General features: G+C 45.0%; 1 protein-coding gene across 4 annotated transcripts in view; it reads left to right on the forward strand.

Annotated features, from left to right (window-relative positions):
- kcnk5a (potassium channel, subfamily K, member 5a) overlaps positions 1–25,827 on the forward strand; it is a 47,725-nt gene that overhangs the window by 13,169 nt on the left and 8,729 nt on the right. The gene's annotated exons all lie outside the window — the stretch shown is intronic.

A 25,827-nucleotide genomic window follows, 5' to 3' on the forward strand; every position in this document is an offset into this window, starting at 1 on the left:
AATTATGTGGAAAGAGGAAAGAAAGAGGCAAAAATTAAGTTCAGTACTTGTAATCAGACCCTAGTCAGTTATATGAAAGATGGATAAGATTTTAATCATTGTGCAGTTCACATTTAAATTACATTTTAATACTAACCATAATGTGTAATTAGTACTGACAGATGATCAATAATTTTTAACATCTGAAACCCATTCACAGCAATTCCTTTCAACATGCAGCTGGTTTTGCATGTGACAATGATTGGCGTCATGATGCCCAATGATGTAAGTTACCATCCATTGGAATATAATGGAGATTTCATGCAAAAAATGAGAATGCAATTTTTCATCTATTTAAAAATGTGATGGATATATATTAATCACTGACTTATTTGAATCAATTCTAAGTAGTTCTGCTTTATGTTTTCAGACTTTGATATTACATGCTGTTTTAACATTATAAAGGTCTCTGTGCATGTGGGGAGTATTAAATATATCTGTTTCCTATTGTTTTTCTTCGAAATAAATTATCGCAGTAACAGTGTTAAACAGAACACCAAGACAGGTGCAACAAATAATCTGCATGATAGAATTTTCAGGGGAGTTCCAGCCTTAATCTTGGGCAATTGATGAAAACCCCAGAGAAATGGTATCACTAACAACAGCAAATTGCATTTATATAGGGTCTTTAACTGAGTGACAACATTTTCCCTGGAGTACAGTTCTAGATAGTGTTCCACCCGGCGGTCCATTTGCTTGCGTTGGTCAGTGATTGTGTCCCCTGATTTAGATTTGAGGGGGGCGATCTTCTTGATGGTTAGCCCAAAAGCTCTCTTAATGCCATCATACATTCCTCTGATATTTCCGGTGTCTGAGGCCAGCTGAATATGACTGCATAGGTGTTGCCAGTAGTCCTGTGCGCAGCGCCTGGCTGTTCTTTGTGCAACGCTTCTGGCTGCTTTAAGTGCTACGGATGTTAACTCGCTGGCGGCTTTCTTGTAGTTCAACAGTGCAATGCGCTTAGCGGCTACGACAGGTTCCAGCTCTTCAATGTGAGATTGAAACCAGTCTGCATTCCGCTTCACACGTTTGCCGTAGGTGGTCATTGTTGAGTCATAGATGGTGTCTCTGATGTGGGCCCACTGGGTCTCTGCATCCCCTGTGGGAGTGTTTTGAAGGGCTTTATCAAGTGAATTTAGAAACTTACGTAACAGCTGTGGATGAGAAATTCTGCTAGTGTTGATGCGCGGGCGGCCCTTCTGCTTGGAGTGATGCAGCTTCTTTGGTTTGAGTCTAACCTTGCTGCACACCAGGGAGTGATCGGTGTCGCAGTCCGCGCTGTGGAAGCTGCGTGTGATTTGAACGCTGTTTAAAGAGGCTCGCCTTGTGACGATGAGGTCCAGCTGGTGCGAACGACGTGATCTTGGGTGCCTCCAAGAAACCTGGTGACAGGGTTTGGTGTGAAAGAATGAATTGGTGATGCAGAGGCTATGATAGAACTGTACTCCAGGGAAAATGTTGTCACTGAGACCGCCCTCAATGCAGCCCAGTCTCTGCCAGTCATGGATGAGCTGGACGTACAGCCAACAAAATCGGAACTCAGTGATGCCATTGATTCTCGAGCCAGCGGAAAAGCCCCTGGGAAGGACGGCATTACCCCTGAAATAATCAAGAGTGCCAAGCCTGCTATACTTTCAGCACTGTACGAACTGCTTTGCCTGTGCTGGGACGAGGGAGCAGTACCACAGACATGCGTGATGCCAATATCATCACGCTCTATAAAAACAAGGGTGACCGCGGTGACTGCAACAACTACCATGGAATCTCCCTGCTCAGCATAGTGGGGAAAGTCTTCGCTTGAGTCGCTTTAAACAGGCTCCAGAAGCTGGCTGAGCTTGTCTACCCAGAGGCACAGTGTGGCTTTCGAGCAGAGAGATCCACCATTGACATGCTGTTCTCCCTTCGCCAGCTACAGGAGAAATGCCACAAACAACAGATGCCCCTCTCCGTTGCTTTCATTGATCTCACCAAAGCATTTGACCTCGTCAGCAGACATGGTCTCTTCAGACTACTAGCAAAGATTGGATGTCCACCAAAGCTACTAAGTATCATCACCTCATTCCATGACAATATGAAAGGCACAATTCAGCTTAGCGGCGCCTCATCAGACCCCTTTCCTACCCTGAGTGGCTGTGTTCTCGCACCTACACTGTTTGGGATCTTCTTCTCCCTGCTGCTCTCACATGAGTTCAAGTCTTCAGAAGAAGGAATTTTCCTCCACACAAGATCAGGTGGCAGGTTGTTCAACCTTGCCCGTCTAAGAGCAAAGACCAAAGTACGGAAAGTCCTCATCAGGGAACTCCTCTTTGCTGACGATGTTGCATTAACATGGCACACAGAAGAGTGTCTGCAGAGACTCATTTAGCAGGATTGCGGCTGCCTGCACCAAATTTGGCCGAACCATCAACCTCAAGAAAACGAACATCACGGGACAGGACGTCAGAAATGCCCCATCCATAAATATCGGCAACCACACTCTGGAAGTGGTTCAAGAGTTCACCTACCTAGGCTCAACTATCACCAGTAACCTGTCTCTCGATGCAGAATTCAACAAGCGCATGGGAAAGGTTTCCACTGCTATGTCCAGACTGGCCAAGAGAGTGTGTGAAAATGCAGCACTGACACAGAACACAAAAGTCCAAGTGTATCAAGCCTGTGTCCTCAGTACCTTGCTCTGCGGCAGCGAAGCCTGGACAACGTATGTCAGCCAAGAGCGATGTCTCAATTCATTCCATCTTCACTGCCTCCGGAGAATCCTTGGCATCAAAATCGGTGGCAAGACCCTATCTCCAACACAGAAGTACTCGAGGCGGCCAACATCCCCAGTATATACACCCTACTAAGTCAGCGGCGCCTGAGATGGCTTGGCCATGTGAGCTGCATGGACGATGGCAGGATCCCCAAGGTCACATTGTTCAGCGAGCTCGTCATTGCTATCAGACCCACCGGTCGTCCTTGTCTCCGCTTTAAAGACGTCTGCAAATGCGACATAAAGTCCTGTGACATTGATCACAAATTGTGGGAGTCAGTTGCCAGCGATCGCCAGAGCTAGCGGGCAACCATAAAGGTGGGGCTAAAGAGTGGCGAGTCGAAGAGACTTAGCAGTTGGCAGGAAAAAAGACAGAAGCGCAAGGAGAGAGCCAACTGTGTAACAGCCCCAACAAACAATTTTATCTGCAGCACCTGCTGCACAGGGCGGCACAGTGGCGTAGTGATTAGCACTGCAGCCTCACAGCTCCAGGGACCCGGGTTCGATTCTGGGTACTGCCTGTGTGGAGTTTGCAAGTTCTCCCTGTGTCTGCGTGGGTTTTCTCCGGGTGCTCCGGTTTCCTCCCACAAGCCAAAAGACTTGCAAGTTGGTAGGTAAATTGGCCTTCATAAATTGTCACTAATATAGGTAGGTGGTAGGGAAATATAGCGTCAGGTGGGGGATGTTTGGTAGGAATGTGGGATTAGTGTAGGATTAGTATAACTGGGTGGTTGATGGTCGGCACAGACTCGGTGGGCCGAAGGGCCTGTTTCAGTGCTGTATCTCTAATCTAAAAAAAAAACCTGTGGAAGAGCCTGTCACTCTAGAATTGGCCTTTATAGCCACTCCAAGCACTGCTTCACAAACCACTGACCACCTCCAGGTGCTTACCCATTGTCTCTCGAGACAAGGAGACCAAAGAAGAAGAACCGAGTGAAATATCCCAAGGTGCTTAATGGCTGTTTACTGTAGGAGATAGATAGAACCCCCATGGAACTTTCTGAAGTGTGTGTCCAAGGAGCAGTTCAATGAAATTCAGTTTCAATCTTAATGTTATAGGTAGACATCACCTGCTCCATTTCAACTCAAGGATCCCAACATCAATATTGATTTGATAAATTCCAGCATTTATTATTTTATTGGGATGACTTATACAATTCTGTTTTACATTATCAGATTTTTTTATGGGCCATTTTAATGTTGTAAAGATTCCCCCACCCTCCGTGATGCATTGTGATGCAAGAACTCCAAGTTTATCAAGCAGAAAAGCTGTCATTTAATTCCTGGAAATGATTGTTGTAGCTTTGCCACGGGGAGTGATTGAGGTGGAGACTGGTATCTTTTAAGCCTTAACCTTGTTGATGCACAATTATAGCTGTATGAGGCATGAGGGGTAGCGGGTGGGGTGTGGTAATCGCGGCAGTGAGATTAGATTTGGGTTGCCCCAGCAAAGATTTCACACAGACACGATGGACCCTGTAAACAGAGTCATAATCACACAGAAAGAGGCCATTCAGCCTATCGAGTTCTAAGTTGGCGTATCTTATGATTAGTCATGAGGTTATTAAAAATGACCCTTGATAACTATTGTACAAATGTTTTAGTTCTGAGATGGCAGGGGTTCAAGACATGGAGAAATGATAACGGAATAACCATTGGAAGTGGACTTTGTGTTTGGGAACTGAGCTCAAAGTCTTAGCTTTGACATGGTTATGACCGCTCGAGAAAATAATCTGAGTAATCATGGTTCCACCTCCAGTATTGTTTGAATGTGTTTTCAAATGTTGCTTAAAACTAAAAAAAAACTCCATTTGTGACTGTGCTAGATGCACCAAAAATAGCACCAGGATCTCATTGTTTTTGCTGTGGATATGATGCCTGTGGGGATTGTTAAGAGTCCTCTTCAATGTTTTGTCTGACTTGTGCATTGAGACTTAACTTTTAAACCACCAAAAAGTATAAAAACATTTAAAATCCAAGGAAGAAACTCATTGAAAGATGGACTGTCAGCATAAGGATTTCTTCTTGATTTTGCAAATTACTTTTTTATGTAAATTAATTTTATTTGCATCCCTCTTTTTGACTCTTCTGATGTGCACTGGGATGCACCTTGCCCTTGCTTACTCAAGTCAGCAGGTAAATGCACTCCTAGGTATGTGTCGGCACTGCACTGGTTAATGCATTCACCCACCCAGTTGGCAGAAAGGTAGAGTTAGAGGAAGGCTGTGTTTCTATTTTGGTTAAACAGTAAATTCTGAGGCCACTATCATGGGTGGTGGGGGAGGGTGTAGGGTGGTAAGTTTATTGAATGAGATGATTGCTTGGGACTGAATGAACTAGTACACATATAGAACCAGTGGCCCAGTGTTGCTTTTGTCATCAGCTACGTTTTTCTTCATTGCAGTTGAGTAACCTGCCCCTGTCATACAGTACAGCACAGGAACAGGCTATTCGGCCCTCCAAGCCTGCGCCAATCTTGATGCCTGCCTAAACTAAAACCTTCTGCACTTCCAGGGGCGTATCCCTCTATTCCCATCCTATTCATGTATTTGTCAAGATGCCTCTTAAACGTCGCTATCGTACCTGCTTCCACCACCTCCCCCGGCAGCAAGTTCCAGGCACTCGCCTGTGTAAAGAACTTGCCTCGCACATCCCCTCTAAACTTTGCCCCTCTCACCTTAAACCTATGTCCCCTAGTAACTGACTCTTCCACCTTGGGAAAAAGCTTCTGACTATCCACTCTGTCCATGCCGCTCATAACTTTGTAAACCTCTATCATGTCGCCCCTCCACCTCCGTCGTTCCAGTGAAAACAATCTGAGTTTATCCAACCTCTCCTCATAGCTAATGCCCTCCAGACCAGGCAACATCCTGGTAAACCTCCTCTGTACCCTCTCCAAAGCCTCCACGTCCTTCTGGTAGTGTGGCGACCAGAATTGCACGCAATATTCTAAGTGTGGCCTAACTAAAGTTCTGTACAGCTGCAGCATGACTTGCCTATTTTGATACTCTATGCCCCGACCGATGAAGGCAAGCATGCTGTATGCCTTCTTGACTACCTTATCCACCTGCGTTGCCGCTTTCAGTGACCTGTGGACCTGTACGCCCAGATCTCTCTGCCTGTCAATACTCCTAAGGGTTCTGCCATTTACTGTATACTTCACACCTGCATCAGACCTTCCAAAATGCATTACCTCACATTTGTCCGGATTAAACTCCATCTGCCATTTCTCCGCCCAAGTCTCCAACTGATCTATATCCTGCTGGATCCTCTGACAATCCTCATCACTGTCCGCAACCCCACCAACCTTTGTGTCGTGCGCACACTTACTAATCAGACCAGTTACATTTTCCTCCAAATCATTTATATATACTACAAACAGCAAAGGTCCCAGCACTGATCCTTGCGGAACACCACGAGTCACATCCCTCCAGTCAGAAAAGCACCCTTCCACTGCTACCCTCTGTCTTCTATGACTGAGCCAGTTCTGTATCCATCTTGCCAGCTCACCTCTGATCCCATGTGACTTCACCTTTTGTACCAGTCTGCCATGAGGGACCTTGTCAAAGGCTTTACTGAAGTCCATATAGATAACATCCACTGCCCTTCCTTCATCAATCATCTTTGTCACTTCCTCAAAAAACTCTATCAAATTAGTGAGACACGACCTCCCCTTCTCAAAACCTTGCTGCCTTTCGCTAATAAGTTTGTTTGTTTCCAAATGGGAGTAAATCCTGTCCCGAAGAATCCTCTCTAATAATTTCCCTACCACTGGCTCACCGGCCTATAATTTCCTGGATTATCCTTGCCACCCTTCTTAAACAAAGGAACAACATTGGCTGTTCTCCAGTCCTCTGGGACCTCACCTGTAGCCAATGAGGATGCAAAGATTTCTGTCAAGGCCCCAGCAATTTCTTCCCTTGCCTCCCTTAGTATTCTGGGGTAGATCCCATCAGGCCCTGGGGACTTGTCTACCTTAATGCTTTGCAAGACACCCAACACCACCTCCTTTTTGATATTGAGATGACTGAGATTATCTACACTCCCTTCCCTAGGCTCATCGTCCACCAACTCCTTCTCTTTGGTGAATACTGATGCAAAGTGATCATTTAGTACCTCGCCCATTTCCTCTGGCTCCACACATAGATTCCCTTCTCTGTCCTTGAGTGGGCCAACCCATTCCCTAGTTACCCTCTTGCTCTTTATATACGTATAAAAAGCCTTGGGATTATACTTAATCTTGTTTGCCAATGACTTTTCATGACCCCTTTTAGCCCTCCTAACTCCTTGCTTAAGTTGTGATGTTAGTGCTCCCTTGTCAAAAGAAAATTATGCTGATCCCAATTCTGCCTTTTTAATGATATATTTTTGATGATGTGACTGCGTCGCTCAACACAAATGTTTTAGACAGGGCTAGTATTGACACTGAATAGGAAAGGACAGGCTAATTAGTGCTGTTTATAAAGGCAATGTAGCAGCCTTCAATTATTGGCCTTCAACTGATGCTTCCCAATCATCAGTACCTATTCTTTTGCTTCATCATTTGACATCCTGTTTTGTTATTCATGCTCGCCTGCTTGCTGTCCCGGTTTAGCTATGATTTCATGGCTGTGCAATCCGTTCTAATTTCTGTAAACTGTTGAGAGTACAGCTTTTAGAACACAGCTTAACTTGGTTTGGAGTTATATGGGTGGCATGATGGGGAGAGGGGAAAGGGTCTTCCTGAGGCACTGTAGGAGGGCTGTGTTGGGACTCCACATGTTCTGAGGCCCAGGGGGGAGGAATAAAGGAGTAGGGGTGGGGTGGGGGGTGGTGGTGTCAGTGGGATGAAGAAGAAAGCAAAGAGTTGTTTAAATGAGGAGGGGTTTGCTAGTGACGTCGCTAGAGTTCCTCAGCAATTTCATCCACCAATAAATTCCTTAAACAATAGTGCACAGCTTTTATTTGCATTGCACTTTGTTGTACTTATAAGCGGAACACAAAATGCAGAGCTGTAGGATGTGAATTGCATCCTTCTCGAGGTGCTGACCCTGATTCCCTTGTGGTACTCCCAGTCAGGATCTTGTGCAGAAGGTTCTTACCAGCAATAAGCAAGCCATAGTGTCCCAGAATAGGCTAAGGAAACAGGTTCAAACATATAATACATTTAACTATATTTTATTACAAACTGTCTGATCGACAATGTTTCTTTGCACTTTATACTGGAGTCTATAACAGTTGTGATTTCGCTTTTTTGCCTACTTTTTATAAACTTAATAAAACCAAGTTACTTTTTCTTTGCATAATTTACTGAGGCCATAATTGTCCTAACTTCACTCCTGGCTTTTTAACCCCTCAATTTTATATACATAAAAAAAAAATTCCCTCCTAAGGGGCAGATACATTTCCCAGAATTTTTTCTTTATTGAAGGTTTTGCCTTTGGCTGTTGGAAAGAGAGAGCAATGCAACACGGTAAACGGTTGATCTGCTATAAGGTTGGGTAAGGTAGCGGTCCTTCTGAGGCACTGCAGAAAGCTGAGAGAGAGAAAGCACATACACACGCACTCACTTGTATTCTTGCTTACTGCATCCAAGCTGGAAAGCGATCAGAAGAGACCAGGTATCTTCCTGGAGGGTTGGGAATGGGGGAGTGGTTAATCCTTGGTTACCACAAATTGAATAACTTTGAGCAATGGGTTTAGGGAGAATTTGACAGCAGTCTGAGCACAGATTGGATAAATGCCTTTTTTGGCTGCAGTCAGTGTGCCAATTGGATGAGGCCATGCAGATTGAGAAGTGGAGGGGAAGGGTGAAATTGGGTAAAATGGTTAGTGGTGAAGCCTAGCCTGTGTGTGCCTCTGTGGGAGGTAGAAGCCTTGATGCATTTAGACTGGAAGATCAAACAAAAACTACAATAGGAGGAATCTACTGTATGTTGGCTTTTCATAAATGAGTCACTTTTGAGATGTTGGCAACATTCTGTAGTTCTCCTGTTTTAATGGCTGATGTAATCATTGTTGATTCAACTGGTTTAGTTGCAGTTGTTGAACTGCAGCGGTATGTAACAAATATTAACTTGATCCTTGGTGGGGAGCCAGTATTGTTAAAGGCTTTTGCATCAACAGTTCTGCTGCGGTCACGTGAGAGTAGCAACTAAGTGCTAACTCCCTGTGTCTACTTGCTTATAACCTACGGCTGTATTAAAATCCATGCAGGCCTTTCAGGCACATTTCAGCTATTAATTACTTACCAGCAGATCTCCCATGGCAATGCTCCTGATGGGTCAGAGGATATGTTAAAAATATGACATCTGAAGTGTGACAGGAAGTAAGTGTGACACTTACCAAGAAGTAAGCGCCTTCGGCAAGATTTTTTTATATTACCGGTCACTCGCGGCGTTGTTTGCTGTTAGTTGGAGGTGCCGCTGTTTGATAGAAGTGTTATCAATAAGTTTTACAGATAGTAAGTGTGGCACTTGCAGGACAAGTGCACTGTATATGTATATGTGTGTGTGTCTATAATGTTCAAATGAATGAATAGATTTATTAGCTTTTTGCCAGTAAGGACTGATCTCTGTCATTTTTGTTTTAAACTGAGCATTGCAGTCACGCTGACGGACAGGGCAGTGGAGATGGCAGTGTTTTGTCTCTTTCCATTATGGTGATGGGGAGAGAGGTGTTTTGGATATAAGACAATGCTTGGAAGGTTCCAGTGGATGGAGAGAGTTGATACTTGAAGAGCTTTGTGTTCTGGCTTATATCACGGATACTGGTTATTGGGTAAACACCTTCTGCCCCTACAATGTTACCTAAAGCTTATCGAGTGATTGTAGAAACTGTTATGTGGTGCTTTCCATGGGTCTTTGCAATGCCATGGATTTTGTGAGGCCTGGGATGAATAGATAAGATGGATTTAGCTTGATTACCTTTGGAGATAGATTATTTAATGAGTAGGGAGCCTTCTGTTGGGAACCAAAGGAAAGTTCTGCAACTATGTTCCCTAGCTCAGGAGATGAGGTGTGTGGGGAAGAATTCATAATAGGGTCAATTGTGGACAGTTTATTGAAGAAACAGGCTGAAAAAAGGCAATTTTCATTCCATAGGCTCATTTCAGTTAGACAGCTCAGCCACTCTGGGCTTTTCTGCTCTCTCCTTGTTGGGGAAAGGGACAGAAGCACCCACTCTGCTCATAGTGGCATAGCTGAGATAGGGAACTTTCATTTTGTGCTGCTGTACTGTGGTGGGGAGTGGAGTCAACCCCCAACTATTGTGGTGGGCTCGACCTGGGAGGAAACGGCTCCATTGCTTCTTATTCAGGTCATTTCTGTGGTTTTTCCTTCTGATTTAATTGTTTTGATCAGCGAGCACTGGTAACATTATGGCTGCCTGTTGCACGTTGCGTTTAACCTTTGGTAGAGGTAAAGTCATGAGACCTGGGATAGATGACTCATTTTTCAGCTGCCTGTAGCTCTATTATTGGATTCTCGTCCAAATTACTCTCACATGGTGTTTGCAATTGTTTTGCATAAGTATTCCAAATATGTACTAAATTAGCAGGAACAAAGAAAATAAATGTTAAGATGCGAGACATGAAATGTTGGAAAATACGACATCTGTAAAAAAAGAAAATGTAGATCTTTTAACAGAACTGCTGCAGCATTTGCAGATACTGACTGATGTTATATAGCTGAGTTACTTCTAGACTACACTTTCCCAATGATCTCCTGACTGGCCTCCACCTGGCACCCTCCGTAAACTTGAGCTCGTCCACAACTCTGCTTGTCTCTTAACTCTCACCAAGTCCCATTCATCCATTACCCCTGTGTTCACTGACCTATATTGGCCCAGTCCAGCAACCCCTTGATTTTTAAAATCCTCATCCTTGTTTTCAAATCCCTCCATGGGCTTACCCCTCCCTATCTTTGTAAAGTCCTGCAGCCCTGTGACCCTTCAAGACCTCTGCCAATTCTGGCTTTTCCTCATTTCCTTCGCTCCAATGTTGGAGGCCATCATTCCATCATCTCTCTGCCTATCCTTCCTCCTTTAAGATACTCCTTAAAATGTGTGTCTTTGACCAAACCTGTTTTAATATCTCCTTAGGTGCCATTCTGTTTAAAAGTTGTATTTTTTTCCAATTATTTATCCACTTCACTTCCCTTGCAATGCCCCCCCCCCCAGCCCCAATATAAAAGCTCACATTTATATCCCTTTTCACAACCACAGGCTGTCTCTAAGCCAAATAAGTCCTTTTGCCGTGTAGTCGCTGTTGTAATGCCGGAAATTCTGGAGCCAATTTGTACAGCTGCCACAAACAGGACTTTGGTAATGACCATATAAGGTGGTCTAGTGATGCTAGTTGAGGGATAAATATTGGCCAGGACACTGAGGACAAATCCCATTTTCTTCTTTAAGATAGTGCCTTGCTATAAACATCTTAGGGGTTACCATGGGGTTGCCATTGACCAGAAACTGAACTGGACCAGCCACATAAATGCCGTGGCTGCAAGAGCAGGTCAGAGGCTGGGAATTGTGCAGTGAGTAACTCACCTCCTGACTGCCCAGTGCCTGTCCAGCATCTACAAGGCACTAGTCACGAGTGTGATGAAATACTCTCCACTTGCCCTGGATGCAGCTCCAACAACACTCAAGAAGCTCAACACCATCCAGCCCACTTGACTGGCATTTCATCCACCAGTTTGAACATTTACTCCATCCACCACCTATGCACAGTGGCAGCAGTGTGTACCATATCCAAGATGCACTGCAGCAACTCACTGAGATTCCTTCGACAACACTTTCAAAACCTGCAACCTCTGCCATCTAGAACAACAAGGACAGCAGGTGCATGGGAACACCATGCTCCCCTCCAAACTACACACCATCCTGACTTGGAACTATATCGCCGTTCCTTCACTGTCGCTCGGTCAAAATCATGGAACTCCCTTCCTAACAGCAGTGTGGGTGTACCTACCTCACATGGACTACAGTGGTTCAAGAAGGCAGCTCACTACCATCTTCTCAAGGGCAATTAGGGATGGCCAGCAGCGCGTACATCCCATGAATGAATAAAAAAAAGCTATCTTTTATGCCCACCTGAGAGGGTAGAAGGCGCCTTGGTTTAACATCTCATCTGAAAGATGGCACCTGTGACAGTGCAGCACTGCTTCAATACTGCACTGGAAAGTATCTGTGTGGGTGTACACAGGGTGAGGATAGGATCATGCTTGCATCCGGTGTCCCCCATGGTCACAACTCCTACCTGGGCTCACAAATGAGGAGTAGCCATTTGGGCACAAAGTACAGGGCCCTAATGGAACTGTATGCTATAGAGTTACTGCCTTGTGGAGGGGAGAAAACTGTCAGAGCGGAAGAAATACAAAAAAAAAAGAAACCCACTAATTGCAACAAAAAGACTGGGTGTGTACTCCCGGAAGTAGCCTGGAGATCCGCTCACTCTCTAATTAGACTCTTGAGCTGACTCTGAGTTCAATGTTAAAGCTTCAAAATGGTTTTAAATTGCTTTATTCCCTCACTGAGTTACCACAGAGTCATTAGATTCAGACTGCATTTTGTGTACTGCGTCCAGCTCTCGGCACTGAAACCCGGGAGATATTTAAGTGCTGGAAGCAGTGTGGAGAAGAGCCACAAGCCTGATCCTTAAAACTTTGAGGCCTGAGTTGCGCGGAAGAGTTGGGGAAATTTAGGCTTCTGTCTTTACAGGTGATGTCACCGTGATATCAGAATGATCCTGGGGCTTAGAGGGTTGCATAAACTTGGCTTGTGTTCCTTGAGTTTAGCAAATCTGAACGAGGTGTTGAAAGTCTGAAAAGGATTCAATAGGATTGTTAAGAAACTATTTCCTCTGGTGGGGAAATTGAAAATGAAAGGAGCACAATCCTCGTCTTAAAACTGGAGCGAGACCATTAAGTGAAATTAGGAAGTACTTTTTCACAAAAGGTAGTGAAACTCTGGAGTTCTTTTTTTCCCTCCCACACCAAAAAGCTGTGGAATCTGAGGTGGTGGGGGGTGGGGGTGGGGGAAGTAATTGGAGTTTGCAGAACTGAGATCGATACATTTTTGTTGGGTAAGGTTATCAAGGGAAATGGAGCGAAGGCATGTAAATGGAGTTGTGATACAGGTCGGCCATGATCTGAGTGAATGGTGGAGCAGGCTCGTGGGGGTTTCTAAGTCTGAAAGGTGACTTTAAAGTTCGAAGATTGTGAGAGTAGGACAAATGGACACAGGTTCAAATTATTAAAAGGAAAAGCTATTACATTACCTTCTCATAAAGTGTGGTTGCCACGTCGAATGGGCTTTCGTTGGAATAATGGTGAAAAATCTGGAATTAAACGATTGGATACTCTAATGGGGGGAATGCAAGATCTTGCTAGGTGAACAATTTGAAATGGGCCAACTGGCCATTTTCATCCATAATTATCTACATTATTAATTATCTACATTATGTTTTAGGGCATTCTCAACTCTGGCAAGATTATCCGAAAGACCACACCCTTTTTTCTGTTGTGTACTAAAGTCAAACACACCCAGGCTTGAGTGCAAGAAATAAAGAAACAATTAAATTGTTTTCATGGGTACAAAAATGGGAACTTTTTTTCCTTAATCAAAAGTTAGATTATAACCAAGGCCATGGATTTGTAATTTTTCACAGAAAATGATGGAATCGTAGAATACAATCTCCAGTATTCTTTTGGGCCTCCTTATCTCGAGAGACAATGGATACGCGCCTGGAGGTGGTCAGTGGTTTGTGAAACAGCGCCTGGAGTGGCTATAAAGGCCAATTCTAGAGTGACAGGCTCTTCCACAGGTGCTGCAGAGAAATTTGTTTGTCAGGGCTGTTGCACAGTTGGCTCTCCTCTTGCGCCTCTGTCTTTTTTCCTGCCAACTACTAAGTCTCTTCGACTCGCCACATTTTAGCCCTGTCTTTATGGCTGCCCGCCAGCTCTGGCGAACGCTGGCAACTGACTCCCACGACTTGTGATCAATGTCACAGGATTTCATGTCGCGTTTGCAGACGTCTTTAAAGCGGAGACATGGACGGCCGGTAGGTCTGATACCAGTGGCGAGCTCGCTGTACAATGTGTCTTTGGGGATCCTGCCATCTTCCATGCGGCTCACATGGCCAAGCCATCTCAAGCGCCGCTGACTCAGTAGTGTGTACAAGCTGGGGATGTTGGCCACTTCGAGGACTTCTGTGTTGGAGATACGGTCCTGCCACCTGATGCCAAGTATTCTCCGGAGGCAGCGAAGATGGAATGAGTTGCGACGTCGCTCTTGGCTGGCATACGTTGTCCAGGCCTCGCTGCCATAGAGCAAGGTACTGAGGACACAGGCCTGATACACTCAGACTTTTGTGTTCCGTGTCAGTGCGCCATTTTCCCACACTCTCTTGGCCAGTCTGGACATAGCAGTGGAAGCCTTACCCATGCGCTTGTTGATTTCTGCATCTAGAGACAGGTTACTGGTGATAGTTGAGCCTAGGTAGGTGAACTCTTGAACCACTTCCAGAGCGTGGTCGCCAATATTGATGGATGGAGCATTTCTGACGTCCTGCCCCATGATGTTAGTTTTCTTGAGGCTGATGGTTAGGCCAAATTCATTGCAGGCAGCCGCAAACCTGTCAATGAGACTCTGCAGACACTCTTCAGTGTGAGATGTTAAAGCAGCATCGTCAGCAAAGAGGATCTCCAGTATACCAGGGGAATATCCTGAGTCTTGTAATAAAAATGGGGCTCCATTTACCGGTAATCTAATGCTGACACTTCTGCCCCCCCTTCCTGTTTTTATTTAGCCTCCTCCTACCAGTGCAATGCTCCTTTTCTGTCGCTCTCCTGCCTTCAGAATTATCACTTTGGTTCCTGCTTTCATGTTGAGTCAAGGAACTTTGCTTGGAATTTGTATGGTGTTGGGGGAGGAGGGGAAAGCTGCATGTAGAGCAGTACAGAAAATAGCTTGCAAAGCAATGTTGGGAGCACTTGACCTGTGGGCCTGGGTACAGAGTTGGTTATATATTTCTGGATATTGTTGTGAATTAACTTAGGCTCTGAAGCGTATAATTCTGTCTGCACCACATCATAATACTGTGCATCAAGGTACCGTTAAAACTGCTGCAGAATGTCATGACCCCTCCTCCCCCGACGTCCCCCCATGTGGTCAGATGTTACTTGACATGAGACGTGCTCGCGTTACTTCTTCCAAAAGGTACACAGAGGGAGCTCTGTTATCAGCAGCCTGAAGGAAGAGGATGGCTCGGTAACGTCTTCGCAGTCCGACATACTAAGGATCAGCAAATCCTTTTATGCTGGGCTGTATGACGCGAAGCCCACAGACAGCAGAGCCTCCCAGTCCTTCCTGTCATCTATCACAAAGGTCTTAGATGACAGCACGAGGGAGAGACTGGACAAGCCGCTAACTCTGGACGAGCTGACAAAGGCCGTTGAGTCCTTCGAGATGAGTAAAACTCCCGGAAGCGCTGGCTTACCAATTGAGTTGTATTCGGCCCTGTGGGACTGGGTCGGCCCGGACCTGCTGGAAGTATACGAGAGTATGCTGCTGGCCGGCAGCATGTCGGAATCCATGAGGAAAGGCATCATCACCCTCATCTACAAGCGGAGAGGGGAGAGAGCAGAAATCAGAAATTGGAGGCCCATCTCACTGCTTAATGTTGACTACAAGATTCTGTCCAAAGTCATAGCCAGTTGAGTCAAGTCTGCTCTGGAGTTGGTGATCCACCCTGATCAGACCTGTACTGTACCCGGCAGGAAGATCTCCGATAGTCTTGCGCTACTCAGGGATACGATCGCCTATGTACGGGACAGGAGGGTGGACACCTGCCTCATCAGCCTGGACCAGGAGAAGGCTTTTGACAGGATATCGCACACCTACATGATGGACGTGCTTTCCAAAATGGGGTTTGGGGAGGGGATCTGCAATTGGATAAAACTGCTCTACACAAACATCAGTAGCGCAGTCTCAATCAATGGGTGGGAATCAGAAAGTTTCCCGATCCAATCTGGAGTCAGACAGGGCTGTCCTCTCTCCCCTGTCTTGTTTGTTTGCTGTATTGAAGCCTTTGCTGAGTCTATTAGGAAGGATGCGAGCATAAGAGGGGTGACAATCCCAGGCAGTGGAGGCACTCAGGTTAAAACCTCCCTGTACATGGATGACGTCGCCGTTTTCTGCTCGGTTCCGCTGTCTGTGCGCAGACTGATGAGCATCTGTGACCAGTTCGACTGGCCTCGGGAGCCAAAGTTAACCACGGCAAGTTCTTTGGGAACTGGGCTGACCTATCCTTTGTCCCCTTCACTGTCAGGTCAGACTACCTGAAGGTGCTGGGGATATGGTTTGGAAGGGCCGGGGCGTGCACCAAAACCTGGGAGGAGCGAGTAGCCAGGGTACAACACAAGCTGAGCATGTGGGAGCAGCGACCTTTCTCCATTATGGGTAAGAACCTGGTCATCAGGTGCGAGGCGCTCACGTTGTTGCTGTACATGACGCAGGTCTGGCCAATACCCCACTCCTGCGCTGTGGCGGTCACCTGAGCCATTTTCCGCTTCATTTGGGGATCCAAAATGGACCGGGTCCGGAGGGACACAATGTTCAAACTTCTGGATAAGGGTGGGAAAAATGTACCCAACTTCGCCCTCATCCTGATGACTACCTTCGCGTGTGGCTGCATCAAGCTGTGTGTAGACCTCCAGTACGCAAACTCCAAGTGTCACTACGTGCTGAGGTTCTATCTGTCCCCGGTGTTGCGAAGGATGGGCCTGGTCACGTTACCGTGGAACGCTGCATCCAGTTGGACTGTGCCGTACCACCTATCCTTCGTGGAGCAGTTTCTGCGGAAAAACACCTTTGACCACCGATCCTTCAGGCAGTGGTCTGCACGGAATGTCCTCAAGGCCCTATGGGAAAAGGAGATGTTGGATCCTGTCGGATGGTTCCCCGAGCAGACCGCCAAAGTCATTTGGCGGAATGCCTCATCACCAGAACTTTCAAACAAGCACCAAGATGTAGCTTGGCTGGTGGAGAGAAGAGCCCTCCCCGTCAGATCCTTCCTGCACGCCCGAAGTCTCACCCCCTCCGCACAATGCCCTCGAGGTGGCTGTGGTGGGGAAGAGACGGTTTCCCACCTCCTTCTGGAATGTGTCTTTGCAAAACAGGTGTGGAAAGAGATGCAATGGTTTTTGTCAAGGTTCATCCCAAGCAGTTCTGTAACACAGGAGTTTGTGCTCTACAGGCTGTTCCCAGGGACGCACACCAAGATAAACTATCAATTCGGTGAAAGACGCCCTTTGGTCTGCCCGAAACTTGCTGGTCTTCCAGCGCAAAGAGTTGTCCACGACCGAATGTTGCAGACTGGCACATTCCAAGGTCCAGGACTACGTGCTGAGGGACGCACTAAAGCTTGGGGCAGCCGCAGCAAAGGCTCAATGGGGAAAGACCACTGTGTAAGGTCCCCCCACCAAGCTGAACAGAGGGGCTGGATCCATGGAAAACCCCTCGAACTGTATCGGGAAAATTTTCGTTTGCTGTAAAATGTATATGGCATGAAAAATGAAATGGAAGGGTTGTGAGGCAGCTCGCTCCTGTATTGAAGAAAACTGACCTCCTTTGCACTGTTTGTATTTTTTTGACTTGGTGCTGTTTGGAACTGTTTTGTCATGTATTTTTTTTACAGATTTTTATGAATAAAGTATATTTTGGAAAAAAAAGTTACTTGACATCAGTATTACTTCCAGGGTTTTCATGGTATAAGCCAATGAGAGCAGTAAGAAGGAATGAGTGTGCTGGTAAGGTTATGGTTGCCAGTTTCTCTCTGTTTCCCCTCCCTTTGCAAGTGAGAAAATAGAGCATAAGGAAAAGCAAGAATTGCACATTGGGGATCTGCTTAGTATCTGTAAAGAGAAAGGGCAGGCTGGCTAGCATTTTAGGTGTAGATCCTCCAGCAGAGGTTTGCCTGTTTGTGTGTAGGCTTTACAGCTGAAATAATAATCCCCGGGAACATGGGAATTCACAAGGCCAGAAGAATCCATTCAGACCCATTTAGCCAGTCTGAAAAGTTCTATACTTGTTATCATCATTCAATGGAAATGTACAGTTTCGGAAAAGATGATTGCAATCCACAATGTGAACAACTCTTAGCTGCTTTCAGACCCTCTGTACATTTACTGTTACTAATTTGAGCCTACACAGTTTTTCCTCTCAGTTGATAAAGATGCAGTGTTCATATTTTTTATGTGTGTGGGCCTGAAATCTCTCCATTTTCTTCCTTTGGGTCATGGTTCACCACAGACCAAGGAGGTTGGGGTGGGGGGTGGTGCAGTTGATCTGCTCCAGGCCTCTGCCACCCTAACTGCTTTGGCAAAGCTGGATGAAAAGGGCAAGGGCAATATTGCAGGTTGGGTGATTGCTCCTGTGAGTTGGAAATTTGGCAGTGGGAGTGATCTGAAATATGTTGTGATCCCTTCTTTACTCCTGACTAGTTGCTGCCATTGTGATCACTGTGGTTCGGTACTGCAAATCCCTGCATCTGCGTTACAACAGAATAAAACTGCGACTGTGGTCATACTCTTACTTGACATGCCAGCTAAGTGATTTGAGACAGCCTCCCTAAGGGATGTCATTTTGCTGTGCTCCAGAGCCTGATCGGGAATGAAATCTGGAGCTATACTGTAGTGTTGTAAAGTTAAAATAACATTGGAAGAACACAAAAGTGACTGTCATTGTACCCATTTACCCGAACCTTCTGAAGCTGACCATTACTATCAAAGTGATAACTACCTTTAGGGTTTCAAGCTATATTATCTGGACTGTTTGTGACTAGAATGGAGTGTCATAAATGTTTGTAAGTAATTGGGGATTTAAAAAAAAAAGTCCTGAAGTGAAATTCCTGAACTGTGCTGGTCAGGGGGAGGGGTCTACCAGACTGACGATCTTGCAGTCTGATCTTGGCCAGGTCACTCTGTGGGAGTTGGGATGCCTGAAGGTTGCATGGGAGAGAAACAGACAGAGGAAGAGATGTGTCCTACAGAAAGCGCATCTGTCGGGTGGGGGGGGGGGGTGCGGCCCTGTTTCCCAATAAAATAAATAAATTCTGAAGGCAGAAAATGTTTGCATGTCACTCACTCTGTGTGTGTGTACGCATGACTATTTATTTCTATAATATAGTAGGACTTGAATTCTCCGACTGTTGAATAATTAGGGTGTCTCGGTATTTAACGTCAGTGTTGTACTGCATTAAAACAGTATTTTATTTGCTGCAGATGCTGATAAGCGATTGCGTTGCTGAGTTATTATGTTCTGGGGTAGAAGTGAAAATGTTACTTTGGAGATTCCTTCTTTGCCTTTCATCACTGACTGAAGGCCATGTGGCCTATCAAAATTTATTCACACAAAGACTATACAGTCTTCGTCCCCCCTCCCCCCACCCCAACCAGCAACCAACTCTTTCTTGAATGATTATAGAGTCTCTGCGGATAGAGAAAAACAGAGCATTACAACCATATCCATCAACCCGACATTGAACAAGTCAGCATGATGCATTCACACGTAAGCTGTAATTTGAACCTGTAATTGTACTCCTGATATCTCTCAGTTCATATGGATTATATGGATTATGAAAATTTCACATGCCAACATTTATGCTTCCCTGAAACCCCAAGAACATAAGAAATAGGAGAAAGAGTAGACCATACGGCCTCTCAAGGCTGCTTAGACGTTCGATCATGTGCCTAACCTCCACTTTCCCACCATATTCCCGTTATATTTTCCTCCATCTGTGTCAACCTGGGCTCAGTAGTAGCACTCTGGCCTCTGAATAAAAAGATCATCGGTTCACAGCTTGAGCACATAATCTGGGAAGAATGAAAGAAAGGCCCTATATAAATGCATGACTTTTCAACACCTCAGGACGTCCTGGAACTTCAAAGCTTTTGAAATATAGTCACCTATACTGTAGGGAAAGATGGGAGCCAATTTGCACACAGTGAGTTCCACAAACAGCAATGTGAGAAATCTGTTTTCAGTCATGTTATTGACAGAATAAATGTCGGCAAGGACACTGAGGAAAACTCTCCTGCTCTTCTTCAATATTGCCATAGGATCTTTAACTTCCACCTCAGACAGGGCCTCGATTTTACATCTCACCCAAAGAGTTTCTATTTGTTTGCTGTTAGGCTAGCTGTCCTCCACAGGCACACAGTCCAAGTTCAGAGATCTTGGCTAAACGTTAATCAAAAGCTCAGGTTTAGGAGCTCCAGGTGCAGGTGAACAGCAGCTAAATGCTACTCCGATTATTGGTGCAGAAAATTGTCAAGCTTCATTCTATTCACTTTCCCGTTGGGGCTTTCATTTTCAAAGTTACTTGGAACTGAGTGGGAGAATCCTGGTGCCCAATAACAATAGGAAACTCTTGCTCCACTCTCGGCCCCCTTACTGAGCCTGGCTGACTCATCTGCACCCTTGGAGTACTGCAAAACAGTCTTGAGTGTCAGCTGTGGCTCAGATGGTAGCACTCTCTCCTGTTGATTTACAAGGTTCCAAGCTCAAGACTACTCCAGGACTTGGGCGCAAAAATCAAGACCATCACTCCAGTGCTGTACTGAGGAGTGCTGCAGTGTCAGAGGTGAGTGTTCAGGATGAAACGTTAAAGGAGGCCCTGTCTGCTCTCCCAGGTGGATGAAAAGATCCTATGGCACTATTTTGAAGAAGAGCAGGGGGGCTCTTCCCAGTGTTCTGGCCAAGAGTTATCCTTAAGCAACATGACGAAAAGAGATCATCTGCTCATTATTACATTGCTGTTTGTGAGAGCTTGCTTTGTGCAAAATTGGCTGCTTTGTTTCCTGCATTGCAACAGTGACTACAGTTCAAAAAAAACATCGTTATCTGTGAAGTGCTTTGAGACGTCCAGTGGTCAGCTTTACTTTTTGTAAAAGGGTTGGACTGTGTGGTGTTGACTCGTATCAAATCTGCTTTTGTATGTGCATGATTAAATTGTTTTTTTTCTCAAATAGAATTTGTTTCAAAATGCTCCAAATAGATTTGAAAGACATTGCCCTTTAATTGCTGCATGAGATGTGCTTCCTTTTTTAAGTGTAAAAAAACAGTTTTCATGTGAGCTGTTCTCTCATGATACCTCTTGACGGCAGACATTTTTTGTGCTGTTTTTTCCCCCAAACAAAATGGCATGTACTTATCACTGTTGTAACTGCTGTAATACAGATAAGCATATTAACAGACAAGGAAAGGAGGAACCTTTTTACACATTTTTATGTTTACAAACTAAGTTAATTAACAGCAACGAAAGCGTCACATTTGTCAGTCACAAAAATCTTGAATTTCTGTGTTTTTTAAACACCAATTACACTGGAATATTGTCACGGAAAGCTGTGTAACTGTTTGGTTGGTTTGAATGGAGGTGACCTTTTGGCCTATTTGAGCTGGTCCTTCTGGAATGACAACCGTGCTATCTTCCCATCACAGCAGTCAGACAAAAGTCCAGTGTCCTGGCCTGCATTAATCTTCCTTACAACCCGATTTGACCCTCTCTAACAGAATTCTCTTGACACTTACCCTTCACAGCCCTCAATCTGTGACCTCTTGACTTGTCTGTTGTATTTGAAAGTGTTGCCTATGGCTATTCTGCGTAGCTTGTGACCTAAAGATACTCCAGGAAGAGAAAGTGTTTTCTCTAGTTACCCAGTTAAATATCATGTATCCCTCTTAAGATCCCCTCTGTGATTAGTCTTTCCACATAGGGCTTCCACTAAACTAATCCTGTCTCGAATGGAGAAGCTGTATAATCTAGTTTAGTATTACTCCTCTCAATAAGATCTTGTGCAGCTTCTCAAAGACTAGAATTCCAGGGAGTGTCTTCGAAAATTGGACTATAAGGAAACTCCTAGAGTCATAGAGTTTTACAGCACAGAAACAGGCCCTTCGTCCCAACGCCCCTGCGCCGACCATCAAGCACCCATCCTAACTAATTCCATTTCCCGCACTTGGCCCATAGCCTTGCATGTTTTGGCATTTCAAGTGCTCATTTAAATACTTCTTGAATGTCGTGAGGGTTCCTGCCTCTACCACCCCTTCAGGCAGTGCGTTCCAGATTCCAACCACCCTCTGGGTGAAAAAATTCTTCTCAAAATCCCCTCTAAACCTTTTGCCCCTTACCTTAAATCGATGCCCACTAATTATTGACCTCTCCGCTAAGGGAAAAAGTTTCTTCCTATCTATCCTATAAATGCCCCTCATAATTTTGCATACCTCAATCAGGTCCCCCCTTAGCCTTCTCCGCTCCAAGGAAAACAACCCCAGCCTATCCAATCTGTCTTCATAACTGAAATCCTCCACCTGGTGAATCTCCTCTGCACCCTCTCTAGTGCAATCACATCCTTCCTATAGTGTGGCGACCAGAACTGTACACAGTATTCCTGCTGTGGCCTAACTAGTGTTTCATACAGCTCCATCATAACCTCCCAGCTCTTATACTCTTATGCCCCGGCCAATAAAGGCAAGTATCCCGTATGCCTACCTAACCACCTTATCTACCTGTGCTGCTGCCTTCAGTGATCTATGGACAAGCACCCCAAGGTCCCTCTGACCCTCTGTACTTCCTTGGGTCCTATCATCCATTGTGTATTCCCTTGCCTTGTTAGACATCACCTCACACTTCTCAGGATTAAACTCCATTTGTCACTGCTGCACCCATCTTACCAGTCCATCTATATCATCCCAGAATCTAAGGCTTTCCTCCTCACTATTTACAACACCACCAATTTTCGTATTATCTGTGAACTTGCTGATCATACTTCCTATTCTTCTTCTTTCTTTGGCCTCCTTATCTCGAGAGACAATGGGTAAGCGCCTGGAGGTGTTCAGTGGTGTGTGGAGCAGCGCCTGGAGTGGCTATAAAGGCCAATTCTAGAGTGACAGGCTGTTCCACAGGTGCTGCAGAAAAATTTGTTTGTCGGGGCTGTTACACAGTTGGTTCTCCCCTTGCGCTTTTGTCTTTTTTCCTGCCAACTGCTAAGTCTCTTCGACTCGCCACACTTTAGCCCTGTCTTTATGGCTGCCCGCCAGCTCTGGCGAACGCTGGCAACTGACTCCCACGACTTGTGATCAATGTCACAGGACTTCATGTCGCGTTTGCAGACATCTTTAAAGCGGAGACATGGACGGCCGGTGGGTCTGATACCAGTGGCGAGCTCGCTGTACAATGTGTCTTTGGGGATCCTGCTCCTATATTCATGTCTAAATCATTACACTACAAACAGTAAGGGTCCCAGCACCGATCCCTGCCGTACACCACTGATCACAGGCTTCCAATTGCAAAAAGAATGCTCTACCATCACCCTCTGCCTCCTGCCACTAAGCTAATTTTGAATCCAATTTGCCAAATTGCCCTGGATCACATGGGCTTTTACTTTCTTAACCAATCTCCCATGCGGGACCTTATCAAAAGCCTTACTGAAGTCCATATAGACCACATCAGCTGCTTTACCCTCATCTACATCTCTAGTCACCTCCTCGAAAAATTCAATCAAATTTGTTAGACACGATCTCCCCCTGACAAAGTCATGCTGATTATCCCTGCCTCTCCAAGTGGAGATTAGTCCTGCCTCTCAATGTTCCCTTTAAAATTTTGCTGTTCCTGGCAACCTGTTTTTCCTACTGCACGACTGCGCACATGCATTATTTACTGTACTTTTTAGGCTGCTGTGTGGCCTAAATACCTTTCCCTATCTCCGTTTAATACTGATTAAGTCAACACTGATCTGTATTTTTCTGCTATTTCTGACTTGATTGTTTTAATCAGGATTCTCTGTGCTTATATTTTTATTTTAATATATTTTTAAGTAAGTATTTCTAATGTTTCATAGAGTAACTCTGGTTAACATGTCAGTGTGCACTCGCCATCTAGGCAAATAAGCCTGAGGCCTATACTAACCATTATCTACAAACACATTCAAGTTATTTATCTAATGTCAAGGAATCAATAGCTTTTTTACACTCGAAAATAAACAAGTCTTCACAAAATTCTTTACGCTATAGAAACTTTTGAATGCTCTGCCAATCAGTCCAGGGTGTTAACGATGTATTTATCTCGCAGGCCCATGTGAACATTGCTCAACGTAAGGGAGATTACAGTGTCACGTATGGCAGTTATTTAGAGAGAGATAGCCAGAGCATGTAGAAAGGGTTTTTGGGGTAGGTCTCCTGCTGCTGCTGTCAGTTTGCCCACAGCCTGGTTGTCAGTGTAACCAGTAACGATCTCACAAAACATGACTGGAGTGTGATTACACCATCTTGTACAAACTCTTGACTCTTGGTTGGGTTTCTGTGCAAGGGTTGCCTTGTTGATGGGGTTTTTGGCAAGGGGGAGGGGGCAATAAGATTGCCAGCTTTCAAGTGATTCAGTTCCTGCAGAGATCCTGGAGCACAGAAAACTCCACTATTGTGTACAGTGCTTGAGAACTTGATTAATATTTCTGATGTTTTCAAACTAATGAATTGGAGGGAGCAGGCAGATCTGGGCGCAAAGCCACGCCACCGTCTGAGAACCCTGAGGGCAGAGTTTGATATGATGTCTGTCCAGCAACCAAATAATATAACATGGAAGCAAAGGAGAGCTTTCACAATCCTGGCATCCAAGTGTGATGTTGGGTGGGAGGGTGGGGAGCAGTGGGTAGGGGAACACAGCTTTTGAATATGTTGTTGTCCTTTTATATATGCAAAAAAAAATTGTTTTCTGGTTTTTGGGCGCCACAAGAACAGGAGTTCAATGAGAGCTCTGATGGTGCCACCCGGGTGCCGTTTATCTGTAAATATTCACGAGAAATGCCAAGTCTGTGTTTTGCTGAGTTTGTAATGATCACCTGCTGAGTTAGTGCCACCCAATCCCAAATTAATGTTTAAAAGTAGCCCATTTTCTACAGAGTGCAGTGTTCTACAGATAAAAGATGCAGCTTCCTGTTTTCTGTGCTGTGCTCTCTAACGTCTATAATTAAATCTCTCTTTTGCAGACTCACCAGGTCTGTGGGTCTTTCTTGCTCGTTGAAATTGCTATACTGTCTGTTTTGCCACAAATTCTGATGGTAATGATTTCTGTTATTAACCCTTGGTGACCATTCCAATTCTGCATTTTAGAAAATCCTGCTGAATCTGTGTGGGTCTGTCTCTGCCTCTGCTGCTGTCTTGTGCTTTGTGTGTGTGCTCTGTCTTTGTGTGTGTGCTCTGTCTTTGTCTGTCTGTCTCTTGCTCTTTGTCTTACTCTCTTTATCTCTGTCTAATTGTATGTGACATAAATGTCTCCATATTACAACAGTGACAGCATTTTTCATGTAATTCTTCGGCTGTGAAGCATCTTGAGGACATGAATGCTGCCACATAAATGCTTGTTCTTAAATGGTTGCAGGTGGCATGTTCTTTAAAAGGTTGTGAATTGAGTCTGTCATTGTACACTACTGGGTCACTTGGAGTGTTAATCATCCAGATGCACTCAGCAACTGGCATTTCCACTGCCGATGGGACTTTGTATCCAGAATTGGGCAGCAAATCACATCACATGCAGTAAATGTCAAGATTTGTGGATGCTATGCTGTGCCAATGCTTTCCTCCACATTGTTACTTGGCTTCAGCCATCTAACTGTTGATGGCTATAGTGTGTGAGTGCTCAGACTTGGTGCTGCTGTCGCTTGACGCTTTAACAAACTTTGCTCATTTCAATGTGAATTCATGTGTTTAAACACTGTAGCCATTTCTATGTTTGGTTGAATAAAATTTGAGTGGTAGTTGAGGGCGGTATTTTTGATTTTCTTTCCTGCCCCTTTGCCACCACTCCCCAACAATAATCATGCAATGACAGAAATGGCTAAACCCTGGCCTTCTGCTGTTGCCTCATGCTTTGACTGTCCTGTTCCACTTTAGCACCTTTTTTGTCAGGCCTGGATAACTGTGAAAGTGCTGGTTGTGATCTGCAATCAAAGTTGATCCAGAGGTGACATTTTCAACATGACTGCTGCACACTCCTTTTTTCTGTA

This window comes from Heterodontus francisci, chromosome 3, assembly GCF_036365525.1.
Source record: "Heterodontus francisci isolate sHetFra1 chromosome 3, sHetFra1.hap1, whole genome shotgun sequence".
NCBI lineage: Eukaryota > Metazoa > Chordata > Chondrichthyes > Heterodontiformes > Heterodontidae > Heterodontus > Heterodontus francisci.